At 32.0% G+C, this 11,894-nt stretch overlaps 1 long non-coding RNA gene across 1 annotated transcript in view; it reads right to left on the bottom strand.

Annotated features, from left to right (window-relative positions):
- Nucleotides 1-10,742: 10,742 nt before the first annotated feature.
- LOC111628345 overlaps nt 10,743-11,894 on the bottom strand; it is an 8,241-nt gene continuing 7,089 nt past the window's right edge. Inside the window, exons 2-3 of the long non-coding RNA XR_002757161.1 lie at nt 11,180-11,304; nt 10,743-11,081 (exon numbers count right to left, since the gene is read on the bottom strand). This is a non-coding gene — a long non-coding RNA (uncharacterized LOC111628345). The remainder of the gene's footprint in view (nt 11,082-11,179; nt 11,305-11,894) is intronic.

Below are 11,894 nucleotides of genomic sequence, written 5' to 3' on the forward strand. Positions count from 1 at the left end.
TTATTGAAAAATATAAAAACAATAAAAAATTATACTTCAGATGTTAATTTAGTATCAAAAACGTAAAATATTTGAGTAGCCCGAGAAATAGCCGAAGATTGCAGCGCCACAGCACTAGCGAAAATTTAAATTTGCCGACTGGAATTCTTTCTGATAACCGACGTTTCGGATAAACGACGCTCTACTGTAATTTCATTTTTAAAGACGAAATTAATATTTTAATTTTAATTTTTTATTACATTTATTTTTATTTAATATTAAATTAATTTGTTCCGCCGGTGTTCCTAGTTGTCTGACTAAGAATACTGTAATCGTTAAGAATTTCGGTAATGCTCGAAATAGCTTCGTCCGGTATACCGTTGGAAATCCCAACTCAACGTTCTGCGTTATCCAACGTGGCCCCGGTAAACCCGAGTTACTCGGTTATGTCCGGGTGCCAATTGTACGATAATTATCCTATTTGTACGATTATTTCGGGCACGGTACGATGTACTGTACGATAATGCTCGTATGTAATAGGAATTGGTAGGATAATTTCAGAAATACGCCTTACTCCCGAAATAACAGTTTATTATTGAAAAAATCCACTTTGCCATCACCATTTTATACGTTATCGCCTTCTCGTTGATATTTCGTGTCTTTTTTTTCCAATGGAGAGCTGCTAATTTTTCGGAAAATACTTAAATCGGCTACTATGAAATATTCTCGATTATAAGGCGCACCTTTTCTCGACACTGCCGTTGCGATGCGGTACTTTTAAATAAGAAAAGAATGATAAAATGCTCGAATTGATGTGCAAAGAAAATTTGTACAAATAAACGTTCTGTCGAAATGCCATTATGCTTCTATTGAATATTTGTACAAAATAGATACTACAATAATACATTTTATTACACAGTAGTTTCTATCTAGTGAACACTCTAGAACTCGGGTTTTTTGACGTGGAACAGCATTTCCTAAACTCGAGGTCGTCACCACTTGAGGGGTGGACTAAATATTTCAGACGATGGCAAAAATTGGAAAAACCAAGGTTTATGCAAATGAAATAAGTAGTGCATATAAAGAAGAACATGTATTACAGTATTTGTTAATGCTTGATATGTTGAAATTGTATGAAAAAATTCTGATTTATATTTTTCCCATTTTGAGGTTTATCTTTTGCACCATATATTATGAGGAAGAGTTATATATTCTAAGAAAGAGTTATATAAAAGCATTTATAAAGTTTAAGAGATTCTAGAGATTATAAAGAAGAGATTAATAAAAGAACCTAGTTAATATTTCTACGAATAAAGGGCGTATTGAGATGGATGTACGATAATTTCAAGGAGCGGATACGACAATTTTATCCCGTAAGGTTGGCAACTCTAATAACGTCACACTACAACCAGAGTCTTTAATATACTGGTCTTTGCGCTGCTAATTCGCGTTTTTTTCATAAACTATAGAGGGCGCTGCATTTTTACAAAATGGCTACTTTATTTGGGTCGCTTGTACTAGTTAGTAATGTAAAATTAATCATATAGCCTATTACTGTCCGATATAATGATATATGCTGCTTGTAGCTGTTTATCGAGAAATTTTATAGAAGGAGAACAATTATTACTAGCGGGACACGTCATTATGTGGTATCGAAACAAATGAGCGAGATCGTTCTATCGTTATTTGCGCCCTTAGTGTTAAAAACATCCTATCAGGGCCGGATTTACAAGTAAAAAGCTATGTAAGATGTTGCTTAGGGACTCGAACATTTGTACAAAAAGAAAATTGAAGTTATACATCAAGCAAAGCCGAATATTATCGGGTTATAGTACTAATAATTTAATAGACAATTTGGCATTAGAATTAGGCGTTAGGCGCCATCAATTAATAGAGAGGTTGCGGCCGACGTTTTCAACACGAAAACGTGTACATCGGACGTTCTGCGCCACCTTCCTGTAGGCCTAGAAGTTTGACAATAGCGTTTGGAACGTCGAGCACGATTCCACTGACGTTCCAAACGCCATTGTCAAACTTCTGGGCTTACAGGAAGGAGGCGCTGAACGTCCGACGTACACGTTTACGCGATGAAAACGTCGGCCGCAACCTCTCTAATATTCGGCTTTGGTTGATGTATAGCTTTAAACGTATCAGGTGTAGTAAGAATGTTTGATTAATTAAGAAAATTGAAGTCAAATTTTGTAATAAACATTTTTTTTACAAACCAACAAAATATACGTACTTTACTTTTTATTTTGTGTAGTATTTCATTAATTTTTTTTCTAAGAATTAATTTTTAAAAACGATTAATAAAACCAATTTTAAAAAGATTTTTAATGGAATGGGTGTAAAAATTAATTAGATTCAGTTATAAAACAGAAGACTGGTGAAACCTCACATCTTTTTATTCCAATATACGTATTTCCAATATACATCTTTTCTTTATACGATTGAGTTCTAAAATTGTGAAGGGTTAAACTGACCTTACGATATCATCACGACACGACGCGACTGAGTGTTCGTTGCAAGTTCGACAGTGTAATGTACTGTACGATACAATACGTTAAATAGCTTATCCATGCTTCACGCTTCCTTGAAGTGCTCGCTTGCACGACGACTCTACTTGAATTCTGCGTGTCATGGAGTGGAGTGAAAGAAGAGAAGCGGCGTGCCTTGTATTTTCTAAAATATAAATACATATTGTGCAATTGTTTTCATATTTCAAAGTACTGTACTTTGAATTAATTAAAATTAATATTTTATTATAACCGCATTATGTATCTTATTACAAATTTCTATACTACATGAAAAAAAACGATAAAATTGCTATTGTACTCGTATATTCGAATACTGTATCAGTGGCGAAATGGAAGCGCTCCATTGTCGAATACGGGACAGCTTCCAAGGAGCCAGATTATACGCATTCGCTTTACAGAGCACCAATCTCACGTGGTTTAGCTGGTGAATACTACACACCAAAATATCGTATAATACTACGTTCGCACACAATCCACGACTCACTTCGATCTCGATTTATCTATAATCTGGATTGTAACTGTCGCCAGACGAACGTCAAGCTGTTCACACAGGCAATCCGCTTGAGAAGAACCCGGCTATTACACGCGATGATAAAACTGACTTAACTACTCGGTAAGTCACGAACACCAACAAACAAAATGGTTTTTGTTAGAAATAAATACTTTTTCCTGCCATACATCTAATAATAGACAGATGTCATCGTCTCTCCAGATGTCTTTTTATTTCTCTGTCGATAGTACATGTTCCGCAGCCATCTTGTATTTTCTCGCGCGCGGGATTGTGGGATCTCTCTTATGACTGGATCTAGTTTCGAGAACTCTCTTAAGCCGATCGCGATTGAACCTCGTTTCAGTCGAGATTGAAACGGTCGAGAGAGGTCTCATCACGGCAAAGTCGCCGACCTTGGTCACAATCTAGATCAGTGTTCCGCAACCGGTGTGCAGTCACAAGATGAAAGGTGTATGGGAAGCTAGACCCTATGTAGATGAAGAAAACACGGAACACTCCACGTGGCCAGCCCGTTTGCTATGCCAGAACTCACTACTAACTACCAGAGTTCGTGGTTTTGTACACTGCTACCGGAGGGTGCTTATTAGAATTAAGAAAGTGCCGTTCAGAAATGAAAAAACCCGAATTGTTAGATGTGGAAAATTAAATACAGTACTTGTAGATTTTTCACAGAGTAACACTTTTAATTGAACGCAGGCAAGTGCTATATGGTACCGTCTTGGTAATGATATAGCGCGTAATATAGCGCGTATAATATCATTATCTCAGTAATTAAGTAAATATAATATACTGTATATTTTTTTGGTATAAGAATTATATTTAGTTTATTATTTTGTTAATTTTTTTGCCAATATATGGCGCTACGTGTAAATAAGCAAATGCAATGTAGATGGAAAGTAATTGACTTACAGAAATTCAATAGATATTTTGGAGTCGGATGTACGACATTATCTAAGTTAGGTGTATATAAACGTAACTGCCGAGTTTCATGGCAATTAGTCGAATGGCCTAGGAGTGTATATCAAACCAACAAACAAACATTCTCGTTTTTATATATGAATAAAGTTAAATAATTAATTTTCGTATTTTATATTCGCCAAAAAAACTAAATTGGTTTCGAAGTCTTCCAGAGCTGTATGGCCCGCTCGACAACCCTGCTTTCAATCTTCGGATCAAAAATGGCCCTCAAATATTTTATTCGGGTTTTCCTCCACTGTAAGCCTGTGAAATTTGGCCAAACATTTCTGAAACAATAGATTAAGAGCAGTTCAAATTAATTACTATGAGCAATGGAAAATGTACGACGGTTCGATTCATTATTATTTTGTTGAATACATACCCCGTATCTGCCGAATATTGCCAAATGGCAGCTCCTTGCAATGCTCGTGCTATGCACGGAGCTGCCTTTTGGCAATATTTCGACTACTGTATTTATTTAATTCTCTTAAGCGATAAATAAAAATCAATAGAATTATTAAACAGTAAAAAAAAAATATATGATTTCTCTTGCCGTTATGTTTTAAATTTACAAAAACCTGAATTTTTGTGATTTCCGTTTCCGGTTTAACGAAAACGGAAATCACAAACATTGCCGTCAATGCACAAATATACGTTCTTTTCACAAAATGCGACATCTATCTTACGAAAAGCGTCATACATATCATAAATTAAAATAATTACCTTTTAGATTTACAAATAACACATAAAAGACATCATGACTAATTTATATTATCGAGTATAAATTATTAAGATATAAATAACAAAATAATTATTTCCAAATTAAAAAAAGAAGTAATAATAATAAGCATTTTCTGTAACGAATTACTTTTTTTAATACATAAAAATGAAAAAAGTAATTAAAATAAAACTAATTAAAACGAAACGAAAGAAACAAAAAATAAAATTAATTAAACGAATTTCCTGTATCGTTTGGCTTTTCGTTTCCTTAAATTCCGATAGGAGGCGCACAAAGGAAAAAAGGCGGAAGAAAGAAGTGCAATGTTTGTAAAGGAGTGGTTTTTGCATCCCATATGGACTTTTCGTTGACGTTAAATAACTATAAAAACAATTACGATTAAATTAAGAGTCGTTGATAATCATTGTTAACTTTCATCAATGTCAAAATGTTATAGATGATGTAGTAATAAAGAAATGTCATCTCTCCTATTAATACAATGGGGAGTTGTATTGGATCGCCACGCAGCAGACCTTCGTGGACGACCTTCGTCGGCGAATGAAAACTAATCGTAATCGAATATTAATAAACGAATCGTGAATCTGATCCAATTTGTCTTGGACATGTTATATCAATCGTGTATTTGTACCAATGTGTCACGGATTTGTCCCCGTGTCCCACGCAATGAAGGCGTACTCCCAGGCACAGGCATGTTTTTACTAAATATAGCAACGACGAATAAAATATTGAGAAAGGAATCGTGTATCTGATCCAATTTGTCTTGAACATGCTATATCAATCGTGTATTTGTATCAATGTGTCATGGATTTGTCCCCGGGTCCCACGCAATGAAGGCGTGCTCCCGGGCACAGGAATGTTTATACGAAATATAGCAACGACGAATGGAAAGTAATCGTAATCGAATAGTAAGAGAGGAATCGTGTATCTCATCCAATTTGTCTTGGACCTGTTATATCAATCGTGTATTTGTACCAATGTGTCATGGATTTGTCCTCGGGTTTCACGCAATGAAGGCATGCTCCCTGGCACAGGAATGTTTATACGAAATATAGCAACGACGAATGGAAAGTAACCGTAATCGATAATTTTCTGTTTGACAACTGAATTAGCAGATTTCACTATAATAGGTTGCGATCTAGTTTTGAATTCTTTTCTTACGTTATTAATGAATTTAATTCTATAGGCATTCAAAAGGTATAATTAATTAAAATTATCGTCAACAAACGAAAAAATTTTATATGCTATTTCTGTTAAATTCTCATTCTGAAGTGTCGGCACGCCAATAATCTTCAAACTAGAGTTGTTTAGATCCTGCTCCAACATGCAGAATTTTTCTTGTAAAGAATTTAATTCTGTTTTAGTACTTTTATTCTCTTTTTTTAGTTCTGTCATTGTTTCTATAACAGTTACATAGTTTCTCTCTAAAATATTAATTCTCTCTTCCATTTTGTCAAACTTATTTGCTAAGATATCTATCGATTTCTGGATTTTTTTGTTTGTTTCTTTTATGTTACTCAACTTTAAGTATATAAGTTTCACTTCTTGTAAAATTACTTCAGAATTTTTTGTACTTATACTTAAGGGTGACTTTGGAGTGAAAGTTAGATTATCTGGTGTTCTATTCACGTTTTTACTATAATTATGTAAAGTCATAATAATCTGTTCACACTCACCCAGTTCTCTGTCGTCTTCCAGATCCTGTGTCCAATTTGCGTTGTTCTTAACGGTTTTCACTAATTTGCAATCTTCACATTTCCAAGTTTTTTTTGTAAGACTTGCTGAATTTATGAAAGTTTGCTGCCTGGATCCCAAAACAATAGAAGTGAGCAAATTTAGAGCAATTTGAACAAGTTTATAATTCACTTTCCGAAACTTTGTGTTTGCAAAAAGAACAAGCGCTCAAACGACGATTTGCCATAGCTCCACGCCTCCTCTTATCACGCTCCTCTCCACATTGCTTTCGTTCAATCCACGTGCAATCGTTGTCGCAATCGGTGTATGTATATTTTTGTCGCTATCTGGACCCTTTTCTGACCCGTCAGACCGCCACACTCTGATATTCAATGTCCGGTGAATACTTTTTAAAATTAGAATTGTCTAGTGCTCGGTGTTGTAAGGAAAATGTGTCGTCGGAAGGAAACCAGCCTTTTACCCGTCGTTTATCGTTATCTATTTTGATCAATTTGTATTTGTATATTATTTCGACTTGTTAGTTTATTTTAAGTATACTTTATATGTAATTGTTTTTTATTGTTGAATTTTTCTTTTATTTGTGGCCCTTATGCCAAAATGGTATTTTTGATATGCAGCAACTTCGCTGCATACCAAAAATGTGTAATCTGTCCGTGATAAAATATCAAAATATAATTATATAATTTATTATAATTAATGCAATGAAAATCATATTATCAAATTTTAATATTAGAATTCTAAAAGTAAGATATTTAAATATCGTACATAATTATCTATTATTGTTTTATTTTAAAATGTAAAATTAAAAATTGAATTATAACTTACCTGAGATCATGTTTATAATGTTAATTAAAATTTTTTAATATTTAATATGCTGTTCTATATTTAATACGCACGTAATTGATGAATTGATGCTCAATTATTTTGTAAAATTGCCACCTGATTAATTAGTCGATTAACTGGCATAATATGCAGAAAACCCTAACAGCACCCGAAAAGATAACTATTAATAAGTATATGGTGATAATTTTCTACTGAATGGTCTTAACAATTTTACAAGGAATTGTTTGTAAACATATTGATTTAGACCCTTTAAAACTTGCTTCTCGAGATGCTTAATAATTGGAAAAATTAGGAGTAATATTTTAAAATCGTATATGAAATTTATATATTTTTTACAATATGCAAAAAATACTTATGAAGAATTATATGAAGCTATTTTTCCGCTTATTGCCGACTGCTGTTGTATTTAACTGTGTTTTGTTTTGATGGAAAGTGTAGAACAATCTTTATTTTCATATATGAATTTTTCTATTTGTGCTTCTACAGGTTGTAATAAAAATATCAAATTTTATAACAGCTGTAAACATTCGAATACGGGTGCCATTATGCTATATTTAGTGTGCCGTATGTGTTTATGTGGCAGTTGTAATAAAAACAAATTGTTGAATGCGTATTTAAAATAGCATTAAAGTAAGTTTGCAATTAAAATTTTCATTATAATTAAATTAATTTTGAATATAAAAGTTGTGTTATTTTGTATTAATGTATCATTAAAGTTCTTACGAATAGAAGTCTTATGTATTGTATAACATTGTATAAAATTATTAATAAACAAAATTTAAATTTGCAATAGTAACGTTATACACAAAACAGTATATCGAACAATAAAAATATACAAAAAATAATTTTGTTAACCAGTAGCGTGTTATCCTATGAGTAAAAAATGCAATTGCCTGGGTGGGGCATCCCTAATTCAAATTCAGATGGGATTTGTGAAGCTATAACATGCCAGTGTCATTAACTTATTTCAATTGTTTTACTTTGTTTTATGATTCAAGTTATGAAAAGTAATAAGATTTACATATTAAGATTTTTGGACTGCAATTTGGAGACCTATAAATTTGATCTGTCTTTCCTTAATTTTGGAAATGGAATCCCATATGGAAACCTTAGTGGGAGAAAGCCCCAATTAACTACATAAGAACTTGCGATGCAAACCGGACGTTGCGTTATTTCAATTAAAATCTTCCCCTGGAAGGTGTTAGAGATATGACTGGCACAACTGTATTGTTAAAGGAAAAGTACGATGTACCAGGGGCAAGTCATTACTAATTTCAGGTGGAAAGGATATATTTTAAATTAATAATATGATTAGAAATTGCAGTCCAACATTATGACAATGTCACAATAAATAATTTCTTGTTTTTAAAGAAAACCATTTGGTAAATAATATATTATGATAAACTCACATTAGCATCGCTATCTGTGAAATCGTCTTTAAGTATCGAGGTTAACCAATTGTCAATTTTGTCTTCAGAGAAAGTCATCAATTGTTAAATTTCACTATATACTTCATTTTAAAATTGCAGTTTCTTTCTTTTTTAATAATTTTCATGAATTTTATCCATCATAATCCTGGAAATAATGTTATGTTAATAAATACTTTTGCTGGTAGAGTATTAAAAATTATATTTTGTTCAAACAGTAATAATAATTCTGACAGTTAATGGTAGGGAGATCACCATTAACTATTATTATTTAGTATAATCTATATACTTTGAACTAGAAAAAGGTTAATAGTAGTCATTAACTTTGTTTTCCTACACCATTGTTAGAGAACCTGTGACATTTTGTAGTTTCTAATGCTACCAGACAAAATATAGTGTGATAAAATTCATGACATGTGCACATGCTGCAGCAGTCTTGTCAGTAGCTTGTTTATCTTTCTTTAGACACAGTTACCGATGTTGAAAAAAAATAATCAATATTCAGCCTGTACAGTATGGATTATTCCAAGATCAGCTATAGAACAGCAGTGTAGAAAGCACTCAACTTGCACATTTTCCAGATAGGACTCAAACCAAGCAGTTGTCACCTGACAGCTGACTCTTTACTTTTATTTCATCTTTTAATATAGTTTCCAGTTCAACTATTTATTAAAAATGCTCTGCATCATCCAATCTTGGCAGTTTGCAGTGTGTAGAGCACACATTGTTCACATAATACAACATGTTCTTGATGTTTTTGCAATGATTAAGGGTCTGATATTCTCCATATCTATGTCATGTACAGTGGATATCAGAACTTGATCCTTCTTAGGATAAAAGGGATGAAAGAATGCAGTGTAGTGTAATACAAAATAATTTCTTACCTGAGGTACTGCAATAAAACATGGCTGTTAATTGATATTTAGCATTTTTGCTTCCTTTGCAGCAGTTGAAATAAACTACCTGTTTCATCAGGATTGAAAATGCCATCTGTATCTGTAAAAGATTTTGAGATAATTCCATACTTTTCAAAAATTCCCTGTAATAACAAGGAACTTCTATGGGACAGTGGCACGCTTGAACATCTTGATACCAGATGAAAATAACTTTCAATCCTCAAATAACATCCTCAAATTGTGTGCTATGTTTTATTCCCGCTGGACTCAACATTGGATCTTCTTAACTTTTTGCAATGTTGGATGATCTTTTAAAATCATTGACAGAATGGAAAGGGTGATGCCAAACTCCCTTGCAACATCTAATTTTTACTCAGAATCAACTTCTTGTAGAAAGAAGCTTTTTGAACAATGATGGATCATAACAACAGCATAGTATAGTATATTACCCATTTGATACTAAAATCGTGTAAGGATTCGTTGAATGTAAAACTCATATTTACATTCTCCTTCTTGTAACTTCCTAGTATCATCTCCGTACACATCTTATTTGGTGGTGGCATTCCTGGCCTATGGTCTGAAAGATCCTGTCACTGGTATCATCCACTCATTTATGGATTTTCACTGGGTACTTCCAGAATATTCTAACATGGGTAACAAATAATCCAGTCCACCCACCACACCAGCCTTAATCTAAGGCATCTTCTAGACATGCCCCTTTTCTCCAGTCATCTGTGGAACTTCATAACCATTTTCATCTAATCTATCCCAGTATTTTGATATATTGGAAATGCTTGGCATAGTGAAAAAACCTTTGATATTCTGAAATTTATATTGACAGTTCTTAAGCTAAGTCTTACAGGTGGCCAAATTGGACTTCAAATTGTTTGCTATAATGAGGTGTTATCTGTATGTTTAACAGTAAAAAATAAGCACTCTCTCTCAAATACACTTTTTAATGTTCTTTAAAACTATATTGTTTGATTTTAAAAGAAGTACAACAAATTCAAAAAATAAATTTAAATACTTTGTTGTCATAGCAATCACAAACATATTAAATTACAAATATTATTAATTACAAGTATTAATTCTTTACATATATAGTAAAATATAGAATGAAAATTTAAACAGAATGAATCTTTATTTATTTAAAATATAAATTTTACAATAATTCATAATTTATAATCTGCTTTTACAGCTATCTCTATTACATTATATATGATAAAGAAAATTTGAACCTAATTTTATTGTGCTTAATTAACATAGGGCTAATTAATCCAAAATGAACATCAAGACAAATCAAACTCTGAATGCCAATTTTTACAAAATTTAAAATTAAAATGGTCCCGGGAATATAAAAGTAAAGTAAAGTAGTTCACTGACCATTTATAGAAGAAAATGTTGCATGCTCTTTGTCATAATGGAAATGTTTGTTAAAAGATTGCAGTGACAAAGTTCAATATCAACATTTTCTAAAGGAAGGTGTGTGGAGCAGATAACCTGAACAATTAAAAAAGAACATTATTTAAAATTGATTCTGAAATATGAATAAATATAGTAATGATTTCAAATAAATGTAATCACTTCCAGATACTTACCATTGAGTTGATTATCCACAAAGTAATTTTCATACATACATGTCACATAGCTGCTCTATTGATATGTCAGAAGCCTAAATGATGTCACACAACTCCTGGCTTTAAGTGCTCACAATCAGTTAAATCTATTAAACATGTAAAAAATAAAATCTCAGAATCATCAATATATTCAAGAGTTACATAGAATAGTTGAAAAAACAGCTATTTTTAATGAAAAAATAAGTAAACAAACATTAAAATTCTAGTTTGTTAACTAGAATTTTAATGTTTGTTTACTTATCATATGTCTTAATACAGATTAAACCATATGTCTTAATACAGATTAAACCATATACTAAGAGAAATAAAACAACTTCTTTTAAAAGAAATAGTTTATTTAAAATTGTAGCATTTTCTAAAATTTAACATTTAGTTTAGCAAAAATAAGAGTGTTAATTACAGCTTAAATAGAACTTCTGGTTATATAAATGGCATTCTAGATATTAATGCAAATAAATTAAGTGTAGTAGTGTGATTTGATTTGTGTAAATCTGTAAATTTCAGTATTGGGTGTTGTTAAGTTATGTACTTTATGAATGAGCAATGGTGTTAAATTGCCCCAATTCTCAAAAATTACCCAAATTCAATAAAACAATTCTTAATAAGGAAATATTACAAAAGTCAAGTGAAATCTTGATAAGTTAAAGTTTTATTTGTATATATAAAACAATTAGTT

This window comes from Centruroides sculpturatus, unplaced genomic scaffold (genome assembly GCF_000671375.1).
Source record: "Centruroides sculpturatus isolate CEXI.00-Female unplaced genomic scaffold, Cexi_2.0 scaffold489, whole genome shotgun sequence".
Taxonomy (NCBI): Eukaryota; Metazoa; Arthropoda; class Arachnida; order Scorpiones; family Buthidae; genus Centruroides; species Centruroides sculpturatus.